The sequence below is a fragment of the Xyrauchen texanus genome, chromosome 35, assembly GCF_025860055.1.
Source record: "Xyrauchen texanus isolate HMW12.3.18 chromosome 35, RBS_HiC_50CHRs, whole genome shotgun sequence".
NCBI lineage: Eukaryota > Metazoa > Chordata > Actinopteri > Cypriniformes > Catostomidae > Xyrauchen > Xyrauchen texanus.
In genome coordinates this window covers 11,102,131-11,120,128 of record NC_068310.1, presented here as the reverse complement: position 1 = coordinate 11,120,128, position 17,998 = coordinate 11,102,131, and the positions used below count along the sequence as shown (strand labels likewise).

Genomic DNA, 17,998 nt, shown 5'->3' with positions numbered 1-17,998 from the left:
CTATCTGCAGGTGTCTATGATAATTCATTGAAATGGTTTGATATATACTGGTCATGGGTACTTGATATATGTTATATTTTACGTTTTTCGCTGCAAATGGAATTGCCGTTGTAGCTCTGTGATTGGCCAAAATGCTCCGTTCATCTTTTCTGAAACCCTCTACTTTTCCCTGTGGAACCCATGTGTTGACCGTGAATTTTAGTATATTGAATTCTATATTGAATTTAAGATATTGAATTTCATCTTAAACTGTAATTTTATAATCTTAATATTTACAGCTAATTTCACCCCTAAAAAAATTCAGATCACAAAATCTGCTGTTAAAAAATACAAATCTGTAAAATCGCCACAAAACAATTCCATTTTGTTAAATGCCACATCTAAAATTCTAATTCACAAAATTCCAATTCAAATAATTTGTCTTTTATTTAGCTCTATACACACATGTAATTTCATATAAATTATATTAATCAAAATTAATCTCAATCACAGTATGAAGTAAAATAATCGACAGTTATGATTTTCATCATAATACTTAAAAAAAAAACATTTATGTGGTCATACTCTGTAATATGCACATACATGAGTAAGTGTCATCATGTTAATGCATGCCTGGATATCACTGCTGGCTTGAAAATGTAGTAACTGGAAAATATTTTACAGCATTGAGCTGCTTGTTGACCTTTCATGAATAGATGTTTGGTCTTTCATAAGGGACTTGGTGCTCTTACTGCATACTAGTGCATACTTAGCAAGCAATGCCCATCAATCCCTTGGGTGTAAATCTTCAGGAATACTTTTCCAGAGTGTTTGACTGTATAATTCCTGCCCAGATAAGTTTTCAGAAATAGAACTCTGATGAAGATGAAAATTATTGTTGTAGCACTAATGGTGTAGCTGGTTGATAAACTACAGATTGAGTTAGGGAATTTGGATTTGAAAAAACTAAGTTCCTCATTAGTATCAGAAATACACAAGGGACACACACAAGAGGCAGCCTCATCAACCTAAAAACAAAATCCGTGATGAGGAGCAAATCATGCGAGCATGCGGGGAAGAGACCCTACCTGTCTCAGATACTGTTGCTTATAAGTATGTAGATCATTAAAGTGTGGCAGCCCTAATCTCTGGTGTATTTGTGCAGGCTGACTGTGAAATGGGCACACACACTTTAAGAAAACAGGATAATTGAATTGACCTTGGTGGCGGTGTGAGGATTAAATGGTTTGTGTGTGTGCCTGTGTGATGGGATTGGGGTGCCCCAAGGTCTTCTGAAGTGTGGAGAAGAAGGGATAAAATGAAGGAGAGAGGGAGGGGAAGATTAGGAGATCTTTATCTGCCTAGTGCTAGTTTACCTACTTAACTCTCGAGGCTCATCCTCTCTGTTTGCTAGCGCTGCTACCTGAGGCTTCAACTGAAATAACTGCACTCGCTGACCCAACTCCACAGATCAAATATCAAGTGCAAGACTCACCACATCTAAGTACACACCGGCTCACTGTACTAAATACTCACACACTCACAAAAGTCACACCCATTTCTTTATGTGAAACACAAATAGTACACATTCACATTCCACATGCATTGACCCCTAAATAAGCTAAAGCTAATGTGCTAGTCTGGTTCAAGATTGTGAGTTATATGTAATTAAGTTCTTAATGTAATTGAAATTTTTTGAGGTCAACATGATCTTCTGTAATTTGATGTATTTGCAATTGAAACAGGAGATTCAATGAGAAAAAACGTAGGGTGGGACTTTAAAGTAGGGTTTATATACTTTAAAGCAGAGGTTTTCAATTGGGGGCGCCAGAGAGTCAAAACTTAACGGTTCACATCTGTACACATCTGTCCTGCTAGCGTTTGTGTTAAAGTGCGTGTTATGCATATGCGTGTTGCAAAATGGATCGCTTTGTAGTGTCTACAATACAAAAGCCTACAGGAGAGGAGGCAGATTCTGGGCCAAGCAAAACGGAGGAAGTATGATCACGAATATTTAAAGTTGGTGCGCCAATGCCACAGTGTGTTATTTGCAAAGAGGTGCTAGCAAATTATAGTATGAGACCCTGTAAGCTCTGGCGTCACATTGAGGTCAAGCACTTTAGTCTGGTGGTCAAGCCACTGGAATATTTTTACAGAAAGCTGAAAGAATTATAAACACAAAAGATAGTAATCCAGACTTTAGCTCTGTTAATACTAAGGCGACTGAAGCATCATATTGTGTTGCTTTATGTATAGGACTGAGTTTCCAAACCTCTCTCGATAGGCTGTGAAAGTCCTCATCCCCTTCACTTCCACTTACTTATGTGAGTGCGGGTTTCCACTTTGACCCTGCTTAAAAGCAAATACCGATCAAGGCTGCAGGTGGGGGACGATTTACGTTTATTCCTTTCTACCATGCAGCCCTGCATCGATCACCTGTGTGCATCAAAATGTCATATTCATTATTACCACTGATGTAGGGGTGATAAAGACGAAGAGGCAAAATCGGCAATCCAGATTTTTTTTTGCTTAACCTAGGCCTATATGGAAGTGATTTTTACGCATTTGATACTGTGACAAAACAGCGCTGTCCATTTTGCTGATGTGGTTTGATGTCTGATGTTGATGTTTTCAAAGTATAATTGACTTAAGTAGCCTAAAATCTTGAAAATAGCTCTTATTCAATTGAGATAACATTAGTAGTCTGTGTCTGTTAATGAACATGTTTCCAGTTTAGTCCGTCGAGTTCAGTGATCAGAAAATAGAGCTGTCCATCTCGCTGGTTTCGTTCTATGTCTGATTTTGTTGGGTCTACTGTTATAGGGCTGTTGAGAATGCTTTGTTTAGTTTTTTGACTGTGGAGGATTCTGTTCAGAAGGCTAATTTGAACAGTTTCCCAATTGCTTGAATGTGGTAAAAATGTGTTGCAAAGCATGTGTTCACAATAAGTTTTAAAAAGAAAGACAAAAGTCTTTGTAATGTTTTGAAAAAATATAACCTATTTCAAAATTAAACTGAAATTAAAATAGAATGTTGATAGCTTAATAAAAAAGTTTATCTTAATAAAATATATGTATATTGATGAAACTAATTTTGAGTGGAACATAGCCTAAAGCAATATCAATAATAGTATCACTACTACTACCACTAATAGTAGTAGCCTAGTGGTACCAATAATAATAGCCTAATTAGTGGTTGAGGAGGTGTTGGGGGGTGGGGCACGGCTGTCTTCAAGTTCTCTAAGGGGAGGTTCACTTTCACCTAATTTGAAAACTCCTGCTTTAAAGTTAGTTATTCTCATTATTCTCATTATTCTCATTGATGATTCTCATTAGGTTCTCATTACTGTATTCTCATTATTTAAATAATATAGCGTAATTTTTTTTCTATTATGATTGAGACTTTTTCCATCACAAATTCTCACATATAACGTCACCATGCACAATATATTGATGGTCCTTTTGATTTAGGGATGAAATACATCCCACACATGTTCTTGACAAAACTGTGAGATTCATCCACATTATGTTTCCATGGCAGTGAGGCTATGTTTTCTGAAGAAAAGTGACTTCTCCTCAGTATTCACTTTTGTGTACTAAATTATTTAACTCTTAATTGATGCATTGAATGACAGCCACAGAGTAAATATTCATTATTTATTTGATTTCTTGTATTTTAACACTTATCTGTTATATTTCACTACTAATGCTTTACTTTTCATTAAAACATGAAAAGTAAAGCATTAGTAGTTACTAATGCTTTACTTTTTATGCTTTACTTTTCATTAAAACATTAGGAATAGACCATTGAGAACTTCAGTAATTAGCAGGACTCTCAGCTTTGGATATATAAATCACTTCATAATTAATTCCAGTTTCAGTGTGACCCATATACATCAAGAGGTCTTGTCACCAGGCAGTGTTAGGGAGCAACTGAGCTTTCTGAAGAGTTTTCCCAGATTTTGTAAAGGGCACAGGAAGTGTCTAGTTGCAGAGGTAATGGTTTGCATGGTTAACGGTGCTTTTTACTGACAACACAACTTACTTCTGCTACTTATTTTCCAATTATTTAAATTCAAATGTAAGCGAAACCATACACATTATTCCACAATAAATGTTGCAAACGGTAGAACTCTAAATATTTGTCATTTGACCTTGTTATTTTATATTTTTAAGCCAATTTTGGGTCAAATGTCTTAGGTTTTTGTTGTCCAATCAACTAATGAGTCAAGAAAGAGGTGCTAAAACTGTGGCTGATATTTCAGTTCATTCGTGGCACTGGAAATGGAAGGTGAAGTGAACATTTTGTATTGTGGGATACAGTATTCCATGCAGTAAGCTTCTAATTTTTGCAAATATAGAAGTAAAATAGGTTTCTATGCATACAAGCTGCATTCATACATACTATATACTGAAGCAATAGTTGGAGTAGTATGCTATTCTGAACATAGTGCAAGTTTCAGTGTGGCAGCTTGAAATTTGTGATTTGGCATGTTTATAGAACTGTATCTAAATCAAGGGCGTAGATTTGGTTTGAAAGTGGGTAGGAACATATAGCAAGGATAATATTCAAAATGTTTGTAGTAAGACAATGCGAGAAAGTCCTTCTGGTGATATAGGCAAAAATTATTTCCTCATATACTGACCACTAGGACTGCACGGTTAGGAAGAAAAATGTGAAATGCTTTAAAGTTGGATAATATGCAGTGATATGCAATGTGATAAACAAAAGATTAATGTTCAAAATAAAATTGTGTCTTTTTTCAAGAAATTTTACCTCGAGAAAATTATATCTGCGGGATATAAGTGACATTCTGTAAAATGTATTATCCATGATTAAACAAATGGAAATGTAAACAAAGGGTAGGGAAAATTAACTATTTACATGTGCAAAATGGCATCAAAAGATTAATATATTGTGAGGAGAATGGAACATTGACATTTTTCCCCACATTCTGCTTTCCGACTCCACTCCCTCCCACATAATCTTTTCTCATATTGGTTATTTACATGCACTTACAATTTTATCTGAAAAGGTAGGCCTCCTGAACAAATAGGCTTTAGGCTTAGCCTACAATTAATAACTTTTTGTTTTTATCACAAATGCCTTATTTTAGTGACAAAACAATATTTTGTATATAATCCTGATGCTCTTCTCTAATGTGCAAAATAAAACATTTATTGTGAGTTATACCAGCATCTTAAAATCCTGCACCTCTTACACAATAGCTTACCAGCCGAAAAATAATCCTCCATTGTGCTGCTTGCAAAACACAGGACATTTTTTACTTTTTAACAGGAAAGGTTTTATACATGAAAAGTATATTTGTTTAAATCTACTAATTTCAAGGACTGGACGTAAAATACCAATGGAAATCTACTCTCGTAATCTCTAGAAAATAATTTAAAAAAAGAAGCTGATAAGTACAACACTGTTTATACTCTGCATTAGAAGAGTGAGATAATTTACACATTAAAGGTGCAGTATGTAACAATTTTCTTTTTTTGCCAATGTGTGAAGGGCTTTTTAGGCAACTTAAAAAATGAGCCCTTCCCGAACTTCCTAGGTTGCCTATTAAAGCCTGTAGACTGATTTTCATGCGAAGGGAGCGGGTCGTTTTTGCTGGGAAATTCCAAAGGTTGTGACGTTTATGTGTGCTCCCGAGAGCCTTCTACTCAATCCCGTCTGGATAAGCGGAATGTGATTGTGGTCGAGCGAAAACTAGAGTGAACATCGGCAGGGCATTTGATTCCTGGAGGGACCTTCGTTCAATTTTGGGTATCAAATCTAACCCTGAATTGGCATTCTTCTTATTGGACAGGTAAGCTTACATAACGGCAAAGCATGTGAAATATAGAGCCATAAGGATCTGTGCAATTTAGCTAACTCTTACCTGCTAACACTGACGAATTGCAAGCTACCTTGCTTCATAAATTTCAAATAATTTCAACGATCTTCTCTTTATACTAAAACTCAGGTATACAGGATAAATTTAAGCAAATACGCTGGTTTCTTATTCGTAGTACAACATATGACATACAAAACATACAATAGTGCAACATAACAGTGCTGTGCGACTGAACTGTCTGGTATAGTTCAGTAGTATGTAGCTGTATGTGTTTATCAGTATGCTGTGTTAGCTGATAAGTAGTTTAGTTTAGTCTTAATTTGTAGTAAAAAAATCATAACTGTCATTTTAATTATGCTACCTCATCTGTCAGCATGATGCCTGTGGATCATGTTCAGTTTCGTTGTACTTTACGTCATTGTTTTGGCAGATGCTCGCATCCCTATGGAGTGTGTGCACGAGTGCGAGCAGGAGCAACTGATAGATGGCTGCAGTTCACATATCGGCCACAGGTGTCATTAATAACAAGGGTTTCTGACTCTTACTGCACCTTTAATAATTATACTAAGGACATTTAATAGTTGTTAAAATTGTAATAATTATTTTATTTCTTGTGTGGTAAAATTGCTCAAATGTTGGTCTGGACATGTCAGATTTTCTGAAAGTTGATAGGGACATATCTCTATAATCCCTATCTAAAATTACGCCAATTATCTAAATTAACATGCTTTCGGTTTGAATTTCTGTCTAGCAGAACTCATCCTACACTCTGTGAAATCTATGTTGTTGTTTTTTTCAGTGTGAGGATGTGGTTTTTAACAATTAGGGAGCCAAGACCAAAAATTATAGTACAGTCAGACTACTGTCTAAAGACTGGGATTCCAGCCATTTCTCTTTTCCAATAACAGCTTATTCTAATTGGCTCATTTCTTATTGATACTGTTTGCCCATGTTTAAATGACCTTGTCACAATAGAGATTAGAACGCTGAATATATACTGTAAGATGAGAGTCAGATAAAGGAATTAGGCCTATATGGATGCAACTTTAGGGTCTGAAGTTCCACTGAACCCCAATTTAGGCCCCTGTTGAATGATATTGGCATAATTGGATATTTCCTATGTTTCATCCTTTAAGCAAACAGATTTTAAAGGACAGTAGCTTTGCAGTTTGTAGAGAAACATGAAGAGTGCTGCTATCAAAGATGTTTGAGTTTCTTTCTTTGTTGTCATGTAGTCCTCATCTTTTTAGTATCCTCCTACAGTTATTTGTTGTATTAATAGCAGCTCTATCACTACGTCGCCACCCATTTACATGTGCTATGATTACATTACTCTCATCATGAGAAGCCAACTCACTTGTCCATGAGTGTGCATGTGTATGTGTTTATGTATGTAGACTGTGATAGAAATTTATCTCAATCTTTTTGAGCAACCAACCACACTCTTCTTTGCACACAAACCCACAACTTCTCTAACACAGATCTGAGTAACAGCTCCCCATCTCATGGACTGTTTAAACAACACCCCTTATTGTAACGTAGCTGGTGTCAGATATAGGCTTCTATAGTAGGCATTAGTGCTTGGTGATAAAATGAGTGAGTGAGGGTGTAATCTATTTTTACTAAAACAAACTATTGTTTAGATTCCTTTAAATAATTGTACTAAAATGAACATAGATTATTTTCAATTAATTGATTCATGAAATTGATTAATTGAATCAGACAGTTTGAAACTGCTTCAGGAAAATGATTCAATCTTACTAACGCTAAGGTCATTTAACACTAACTTAAATCAGAAACGCTGTTATTCAAACACTCTCATACTTGCGAGTCGCAAGATAAGGAAGGATTGAGATATTAGTCTAATGACACAATCTTTCGAAAGTTTAAATAACCAAATAAAAATCTAATTGAAAACATTGTGATATTCCTAATGTTACCTAATTTAAATACTGACTCATTTCACAGTGAATTTGGTGACAGTAGGTCAAAAGTTCTGCTCCTGAAATCTGTCTCTGCTTACTGAAATTCAAACCACTGCCCCCAGTGGTGGAAGTATTGTTGAACATATGGGCACATGTGAGCTTCAGTTTCTGGATGAGATGTCCACAGACTTGTGCCAAAAGTTGTGAAGTAAGTTGTTTTTAGTTGTAAATGATGTAATACAGTGAAGAGGAATGGAAATGTTTGTAACCATACTCCCTATTCCAAACCCCACCTCTAAAACTAACCATTACTGGAGTAAAAATGTAATATTGGAGGGAAAGTGCAACCTCTGAATCGCATTCATCATTGATTATGTGAACGAGAGAAACCAGTGTTTCTCACTGCTAAGAACACTATGGAAGAACAAACTCGAAAGGACAGGAGGACGTAGAATGCTTCTTTCATGAGCTTTGATATATGCTGTGATCTTCCTGTTGTGCAGTTGACCATCCCAGCACATTGGTAACCAGTGAGAGAACAACTGCATCATCATCATCATCATCATCATCATCATCATCACACCACTGAGGTTTTGCAGGACTAGTGACACATTAAAAGAATAAAGTCTGGTAACACTCATTTCCTCCATATGTTCCTTACTATATTAAAATGAAGACCAACAGATGTTGACCGAATATGATTATTTTCACAAGCCGTCAGGCTTTCACGAGCTTACAGCAGGAAGCTCTTAGGGGGAAAACATGACAAATTTCCTTCATCTGCTACCGTAGTGCTACTATGACTTTAAATGGGTTCTTGCCCACAAGTTACCGTCCGCTCAATCCTTAATATTCCGTCTGATCAAGAACGCATCTGGGTAATTTTCTGCATTCTCTGTACTTGAGTTCTTGAATATTGGAATTGAAATTCGGCAGTGGGTGAGGATGTCCATGAGACAAGTCCATGAGAACGTAAGAACTCAAAAGAACGCACTTTGAGTCTCATGGCTGCTCGCACAACACGCAATCAATAGCAGAACGCAACATGTCAACTTCCCATGTGTTCATGTTGGAATATTTGATATACAGCATAGTCCTAGAAGGCATTAGCTTTAACATTGGTGTTTACTTTTGTGAGGTTGGAAAAATTACAGCCATGGAGTAACATTTCAGAAATGTACCCAGCTCTTTTCTGAAGCTATGCTATGGCATCTTTGTGAAAGTGGCTTGTTAGTTGTAGTCTTATTAATGTGGCAGGTTTACTCCTAAATCTAGTCGGGTTTCTGTTGCTGGGAGGGGATCTACACTGTGAACTTAACACTATCATCAGGGGATTTTTAAGCTGGTCAGGAAATGGCCACTGATACTTTTTTGATGATGATCTCATGAGCAAGGCTATTGGCTGATCAGAAAGAGACAAGGAAACTTGATGAAGATCTGTTTAATCACCCCCTTCATCGTCCACATTTAGATCTTTCACTCATTTACAGCCACTGAGGTTCTTCTAAATGTGTTGTTTATAAATGGTGAATCTCTGTTCCTTAGAGATGTGTGTGGTTTCACTAATGTCTGTCTGTATTTTTGTGCAGATGTATTTACTGCAGTAAAAATTATAATGAAAATGACAAATGTTCAAATGAATACACCAACACGTTTAGGGTTTGCCCAAATGTATTTCTTTAGTATGACAAATGTGGTAATATTGAGGAATAGTTCACCCAAATCATGAAAAATCTCTCATCATTTACTCCCCCTTTTGCCATCTTAGATGTGTATAAATATCTTTCTTCTGCAGAACACAAATAAAGATTTTTAGAAGAATATATCAGCTCAGCTTATGGTCCTTATAATGTAAATGAATGGGTGCCAGAACTTTGAAGCTCTAGAAAGCAAATAAAGACAGCATAAAAGTAACCCATAAGGCTCCAGTGTTTAAATCCATATCTTCTGAGTTGATATGATAGATACTGAGGAGAGACACGTCAATATTGAAGTACTTTTTACTGTAAATCTCCATTTTCACTTTCAATTGCTTTTTGACAATTTGGATTGTTCTCACCACCTACTGGGCAGGGAGAAGAATTTATGGTAAAATAGGACTTAAATATTGAGTTTCTCACACACATATCACACATATCATATTGCTACTGAAGACATATATTTAACCACTAGAGTCATATGGATTACTTTTATGCTGCCTTTATGTACTTTTTGGCGATTACAATTTCTGACCACCGTTCACTTGCATTATAAGGACAAACAGAGCTAAAATATTCTTCTAAAAATCTCAATTTGTGTTCTGCAGAAGAAAGAAAGTCATACACATCTGGGATGGCATGTGGGTGAGTAAATTATGAGAGAATTAAAAATTGAGTGAACTATCCCTTTAAGAACATTTATTTATTTGGAAAATGAATTAGGTCAGTTTTTATATCATGCTATCTTAAATATGAATGTATGTCATTTAGTATGTGCGTGTGTTTGCGTGTCCGCCCTTCTGTAAATAAACACACCCATAATCTAACTCTATGAACAGCCATAATGTCCTGTAACAATGTCGTCAATCTCTGCACCATATCTGTCTCAACTCATCAGCTCTATCTCTCTGTTTTTACACTCTTTCACATCTCTTTCTCTCTGGGTCTCTATAGTCAAAAGGTGTGTGCTTGAAATAATGAGACAGAGGCCCCTTTAACCCCCATCCTCTTACTACTCTCCCCATAGTATTTACACCTCATTAAACCTGAAATAGCTTTAATATTTAAAACATTGTGAACCGATCTCAACCCTCACACAATGAGCACCTCTGGATTTTGCCCCCTCCCTTGCAGCTTTTTCCCAGTTTAATAATCTACTTTCACATTTCCTTCCTCTCTATTAAAACCAAAATAGATTTCATATTTCACAAGTTGAACTTTTACAAAAAGTTTAACCCACTCTCTTCACGCTTTGCCACTTATTGCCTTTCTCTTTCTTTCTTTCTTTCTCTTTTTTTGAGTTTCCCTCCATCTTTTATTTATCCAAAGTGATTCCTTCTTTTCTTTTGAGTTAGGGAAGATTTTGTACTCCTCAACCCACTAAATGACCTGCACTGCTGTCTGGTCTCTCTTTCTTTGTCTTGTTTCTTTCTCTCTCTGTCTCCTCACCCCCATGGCATTCTGTGTTGCCCCTCAATGTGTCTGAATGCTTGTTTGTTCTGGGGAAAGGCATCACGTCGGACTGTCAGACAGAGTTCTTGTGTTCTGCCTCGCCTTTCTCCTGCCTCTCTCCACTCTCTCTCCCTTTTGCCTCTTGATCTCCCACTGTTTGTTAAAACTGGCCACATAATTGGGTATTAATTGTCCTGGGTACAATAGCTTTTTAGTTTAGTTCAGGTATTATTACTGGCTTAAAGAAAACAAAGACAGTATATGGAGAAAGTGACTGACCTGAAAAATGAATAGGGAAATCCCAACACTCTGTAAGGTGTCTGTATGAAGGATTATATTAAAAAGAGCCAAACACTTCATTGTTACATCACCTGGTGTTTTTGGTCCATAGGACACACATTTGCACTAGCTGAAAATGATCATTGTTGTCAGATTTTTTTGGTGATTTTATATACAGATATATGTTATTAAAACATAAGCTAGGCAAACCGTTTTGGAGATTTTGGTCTTTCTCCATGTACTGTAAGTTGATAGAAGCCATACTTGCATGACTAGACAATAGGCAAAGTCCCTTTCAAGGCAAGTTGGTACACACAGCGGCCATCTTGGGAACGCTTCCGCGCAGCTATTTTCTATAGTTTAAAAAACTATTTATAACCAATTAACACAGTCCACCCAAGTGTACATTACCATAATGCTTTAGTTTTAATTTCTAAGATTCTTGTAATTCACATTATTCTCAAGAAGGATTCTCATGAATAAAATACAGTACTACTATAATTCTTATTGAAATCAGCATATATTAAAGGCAGTGCAACAAATACATTTACATTTATGCATTTGTTAGACGCTTTTATCCAAAGAGACTTACAGGCTTGCTAGAGCTCTTGTAGCTCAAATGGTAGAACATGACGCTAGCAATGGCAATATCTTGGGTTCAATTCCCAGGGAATAAACAAACTGATACAATGTATACCTTTAATGCACTGTAAGTCACTTTGAATAAAAGCATCTGACAAATGTATAAATGCTATCACCATGCTTTACCAGTTAAGATACAGGAACCAAATACTACCATGATGTATTGATACTGTACAATTTTAATAATATGTGTTTGTTTTTTTGCTTTGCAAAAATGAGAATTGGGGGCTAAATGTGCTTAATTGTTATGAAAATAATGGAACAATGAAAAAAATCTTAATGCCCTAATAAAGGCTTTATTTCCTAAAAGGAACATTTTATTCCTTATTTCTTTCTTTTTTGATTTTTGCTTATATATGACCCATATATGTTCTTGATATGTTTTGTGTGATTCACCTGCAGGTCTCTTCCGCATGTCCTTGTCTTCCTCTCTCATTCACCTGCAGATCTCTTCTATTTGTCCTTGTCTTCCTCTCTGCTCCTGAACGGCTCAATCACTTACCTTACCTCTCACCCATTTGTCGTGCCTCTCTGTTAGTCTCTTTTGAAGTGAACAGTCTGGACTTTATCATGGGTAGAAAAAATCCACCTCAAGGTGGAGTTCCCCTACATCAGTCTCCAACACTCTACCAGAATCCTTTAAAAGTGCTCTATATATAGAAACTTTGGCCCCTACATCCGAGAGGTGCTTCATGCCAGAAAGCCCATGGTTTCTTGGCATTGGCCATTGAAGATGATGATAATAATGATTTTCCAAAACCTAAGCACCCCATGCCCTTGCAGCTGAATCCTCGATCTGCTCAGTAGATATGAAGGGATGACAAAAAGAGAAGTAAGAAGTTCCATTTGGTCTTGCAGATTAGCACAAACCAAATGGTTCCATGGACTACCAGACCATCTTTTAGGAAAGGGGAAAAGTGTCCTACTGGCAGCAATGCCTCAGATGCTTTCTGACATTTTATACACAGATAAACTTAAAAATGTATGAATTTCATTGCATTATTGTAGATACAAAATAAATGTAATGATGTAAAGAGAAAAATTTGCAATGTAAATAGATGACAGTAAATGATTGGGGCCAGAAGAGGAAAAAAGAAGGAGAGAATCAGAATAAGACACAGGCCAGATTCAAACCTGTTTCTCCTGTGTTAGCACCCAGACTCAATATGTCTGGAGCACATGTGCTAACCTCTAGGCCACAGCTCCAGCTTTTACTTTTCTGGTGAAAAGCAGCAGCACTCATCGGTAATCCATCCAGTCCAACCCACAGCCACACAAACAATGATTTCTTTAACACAAAGGGTGTTTTCGGCATTGTCATAAATAACCCTGTTTGGGGAAAGAAAGCAGCGCTCAACTGGGTGTAATAGACTTCTTTAAGGAAAAGAGTAAGACAAGCCACTTAGTAACATAGTGGGCTGTTTAATGGAGGATAATCCCATTAATCAAGACTGATGGTGGGGTATGCTTTTGGTCTTGTCGCTCATTATCAGAATCAAAGATGATCACCAGATTAATTGGGGGTAGCCTGTATTGTCCTGCTTTTACTGGAAAGTTTTTTTGTTTCTTTCCTCTTTTATGGAGATCACATGTCCTCTCTTATGACACATGTGCAGCGATCAGTTTAGGCAATTTACACACTAGATAAAGGTCGGACAGAGGGTTTGATGGATACAAATGCTTAAGATGTGTTTTGAGGGTGTTGAAAGAAGTTTGAAATCAAGCAGTGCCTGCCTCACTAAAATTCTCATTGGTCAATAAAGGTCTTTGACAAAAAGAGATAAAGTGTCACTTAAGCAAACCCTTCCATTCTTTTTAGTGATGCAACAAAGAATTGGCCAATCATCGGTAAAAGCCGATAAATGCAATTATGTGCACTTGGACATCAGCCGCTTGTTTAACACTGATAATTAGGGCTGACTATTTTCTGTCAAAAGGGGGGTGGTACAAATGCATCTGACATTTAGACTACAATTCGTGCTGTGTTAAAGAAAATGTCTCTTGGTTTGAAATATTTTGAATTGGGTGACAATGACAGCAGAGTTGGAAGAGTTCCACTAGAGGTGGAACAACTTTTAACACTAATTAACTAATTTGATTACTCATGATTTGATTATTAAAGTGGAAGCGGAGGCTGCTACAGCTAAAAAGGGACAAAGTTCATTAAATTAAGAAATCTTACCAATTTAATATGAGCCTGACAAGAGGCTATTCAGAATTTAGTTAATGTGAGTTAATCATGCTTTTTGTTTTTTGAGACCAATTACTCTGAAACATGGAAAACATGTAGAGTTTATTAAATATTTAAATTTCTTTTGAAGTTGTGTATTTATCTATCAATGATTTAAAACGAGGTAGCATAAAAAATGCAGAACAACCAAACAATTGGTATCGGCAGATGTTGTTTGTGTATTGGCACACAAGGTTTATATTGGTGCATCCATAATTTATTGTGACACACCATCCTCATTAAAATCAATATATTCGAAGCAATCTCTGACTTGTGTGTAGGTGCCCTAAAAACAGCATTCTGGGACTACTCTCATTTCAGTTGTCATTTGCCAACTGATGCAAACATGAGAGTGCATTTCAACAAAAGTTTAAATTTTCATGACTTTTGGTCACATGATGGAGCATCACTTGACTAGCACGTACGCTTGTGTTTTTACATGATATCCTTGAGGCTCACCATCCCCATTGTGTTCTCTGACATTGCATTAACTCTAGTGTGTAGGTGCACTAAAACAGATAACTGGTTCTCAGAGACACTGAGTGCATTTACAAGTACAATATGCTGATAACTACCAAAAATCTCCTTATTCAAAAATTCTAACATGCAAGAAAACACTGACATGAGATTTGAAGTCTTCTGGTTATTCTCTGCTTTTGACACCAAAACACGAACAGTCATGCGAACAACACGTTCGCACATTAGATAAGCCAGTAAGAACGCTGGTAAAGGTGTTTACATGCAACGTGAAATTGGGGTAATGAGCAAAACTCTGTGTCTATCTGCTTTTGCTTTAGCCCTTTATGACATTACACTGATAAAGGAAATCCGTGTAAGCCGTTTACGTTATCACACACGTCAGCTTGTTAAGCATAGCCAGTGTAGGATGATGCACTCAATGTTTGAGAGTGAGAGTGGAGCATTCTGGGGCATGATTATAGGCCAGACAAGTATCTGAGTGAGGAGAACAGGCTTCATTTAGGGTTTTTACACACTCTGAAAGATTGTGTTTGATTGCGTAGATGTTCATCAACATGTGATGTGTGTGGGTTTAAACCTCCTTACGTTCCATTTCCTCTTCTTGCACTAACTTCAGGCACAATGGCGTGGACAGAGGGTAAGAGGTGTGTGTGTGTGTGTGTGTGTGTGTGTGTGTGTGTGTGTGCGTGTGTGTGTGTGTGTGTGTGTGTGCGTGCGTGTGTGTGTGTGTGTGCGTGCGCGTGCATTTGAGTGTGTCTTAAGGGGGTTAGAACACCACAAACTTCCCCATTCAGGTCAGGACAATGCCCTGCTGTTTGTTTTCTTCTGCTGTATTTTACTCCGCGGCTTTTTCTTCATCTTCTGGTTTTATGGGGGGGGGTTCTTTTCTTTATAGACAAACCCCCTCCCTTACTTTCTCTCTGGAGAGAGAGGAGAGGAGGAAAAATTGAGCTGTTTAGACAAACGGATGCCCTGGGCAGGATGTGGAGGTTTGCTGCCCTCTGGGTGTGTCGGATTGGCCCCGCTACAAACACACACACTCACACATCCAGTGTGGGAGGGCAAACTGTCCCTTCCTTACACACACACTCTCTTTCTTGAACCCCACACCCTTATTCTTCTCTCCAACTCATCTCAATCCTCCACCCTATGTCCTCTCCTCCCTGCTCTCCCTCACTCCTAAAAAAGGAGAGGTTTGGGAGGAGTGTGTGTGTGTGTGTGTGTGTGTGTTTGTTTGTATGTGAAAGAGGACAATGGCTGATGTGTGAGCTATAGCTACTCCACCACATCTGTCTATGTGTTTGCAGAGGATGATGTTGCCACTGTGCTATAATTTCAATGGTTTTCTGTGTAGACTCAGAACAATCTGATGTTATATTTTCCATCCAAATAAAATGTTTACGCCACTGATGTATAGGTTTAGGGATGGGATTTGGATTAGGTGGTATGGTTGATAAAATGTGTATTCATGTTGGCTGTATTATAGTCAGATTATAATTTACAACAAAAGATTCCAACTCTTTTTACAACTAATTTCATCTACTTTAATTATTGATGAAATAAAGATATATCGCCAAGCTGTGATCTGTGTTTGTGTTGTTTTTTCTGGCCACCAGTTCAGTGCTGCTCGGCATCCATCTTCACCTGAGTTCCACGCTGAACACTGGAAACTCACATGACCACACGTGCCACTCCCTAAACTGAGACTGACTGGTCATCTTTTTATTAGCGGTGTAGAAAATGGGCAAACAGCTCTCAGAGAGAATGGCTTTAACGTCCATATATGCACTTATTTATTTAATAAAATCGCAGCATTTTGCCATCATATAATCGCACAAGCTGACATCACAATTGCGATTGTGATATGATTAATCGTGCAGCACTAGTACATTTCAACTGGAGACTGGAGCTCACTCATGCCCATATGTTCAACAACATTTACAGCTTCAGCCACTGGGGGCAGTGATTCAGATTTCACACAGGCCGATTCACTGAATTCACAGTGAGATTAGTCAGAGGTACATTGCATGGAGTAGAGTGTGTGTGTAAGGAGGGGGGTTTACTTAGCTACACTTTGGAGACATCCCCAAAGATAAGGTGTTGAGTGTACAAACCTGTCCTTTGCACTAGTGTGTCCCCATTTCTGCCCCACCAATTCATTATGTCACTTCGGTTTTCTCTCAAATAATAGAGTGCAGCAGTTATTTGTGTTTGTGTGTGTACTGTATGTGATGGTATGCCCTTGAAGAGATGCAGTGTCTTTGGGTGTGACCTTCACACCGTCAGAAATATTCCATGGCTTCGGGTTTCAAGCCCACCAACAGCCATACACACAGAAACATACTCCAAACCTCAGTAAGAGAGAGGTGTATTTTGGTTTTCTTTGTGAATACTTTTACACTGAAGTTTATTTTTTTGGGGGGTGGCTCACTAAAGAAAAGGCTCCTGACAGTGGTGTGAAGTTAAAGACTCCTTTTTCTGTGAAAATGCCAGGAAGTTGGCAGATTGTCGCCCCCTCCCTACCAAATTTTCTCTCTCAAAGGTAATGTTTGGAGCCAGAGAGAGTGTGAGAAAGGTGTCACCGTCCTTCCCCTGAGGCGGCCAGTATGCAGGGTCTGAGCTCGTCACCAGCTCAACTCCAAACAATCACAACAAACACATACACACCTTTTTTTTCTTCTAAATGTATCTGAATTGTCCCGTGTTTCCATTGACTTCAGTGATGAGCAATGACATAACTGACAACATTACTACATAACCTGCCCACAAGAAAACATGTGGCACCACATTGTTGGTGAACGTTTCTCCTAGTTTTCAGAAAATGTTTTAACATTCAAATAAATAGCTAGTTGGCTTTGATGTAGCTTGTAGGATATTTAAATATAAAATTAATTCATAGAAATCAATTCACTTATACTATGTTTCTAAATAAAATATTATCGATACTACAATTTAAAATTTCAGATAGACTTGAAACATTTTGTACTTGCAATCTTTTGTTTTCTTTAACAAAGAATTGTTTTTGCAATCTGATTACAATGTTATTACTTACTGCAATCAAATTACTTTTTAAATAAAAAAGTAATGTAAACATTAGATTTTAAATGATTGTAATCAGATTACTGTTCTTGACTTTCAGTTAAGTAGATTACTAGTTTTACACATATTTCGGAAATCATAGTATTTATTTAAGAATACATTTAAAACATAAATTATTTATGTATGTGTGTGTTTGTGTGACAGCCGAAGAGTCACATACGAGTCATTGTAAGGGAGAAATGTGTGGTTTTGAGTGTATGACTTTAGAACAACAGTGAGCAAGGTGGAAATATAGACATTATTTTTGTCCACTAGAACGTTTTTGGAAACATGTTTCATTAAACATGTACATGGCAGTACAACCTTTTGAACCCATAGTATGTCTTTGCCTCAAAGCCTCTTTTTCATTTGTGTCCAATTAAATGTG

At 37.2% G+C, this 17,998-nt stretch overlaps 1 protein-coding gene across 4 annotated transcripts in view; it reads left to right on the top strand.

Annotated features, from left to right (window-relative positions):
• The window catches only part of LOC127628383 (zinc finger and BTB domain-containing protein 46-like), a 164,533-nt gene that overhangs the window by 80,022 nt on the left and 66,513 nt on the right, over nucleotides 1-17,998 (top strand). The window lies entirely within an intron of this gene.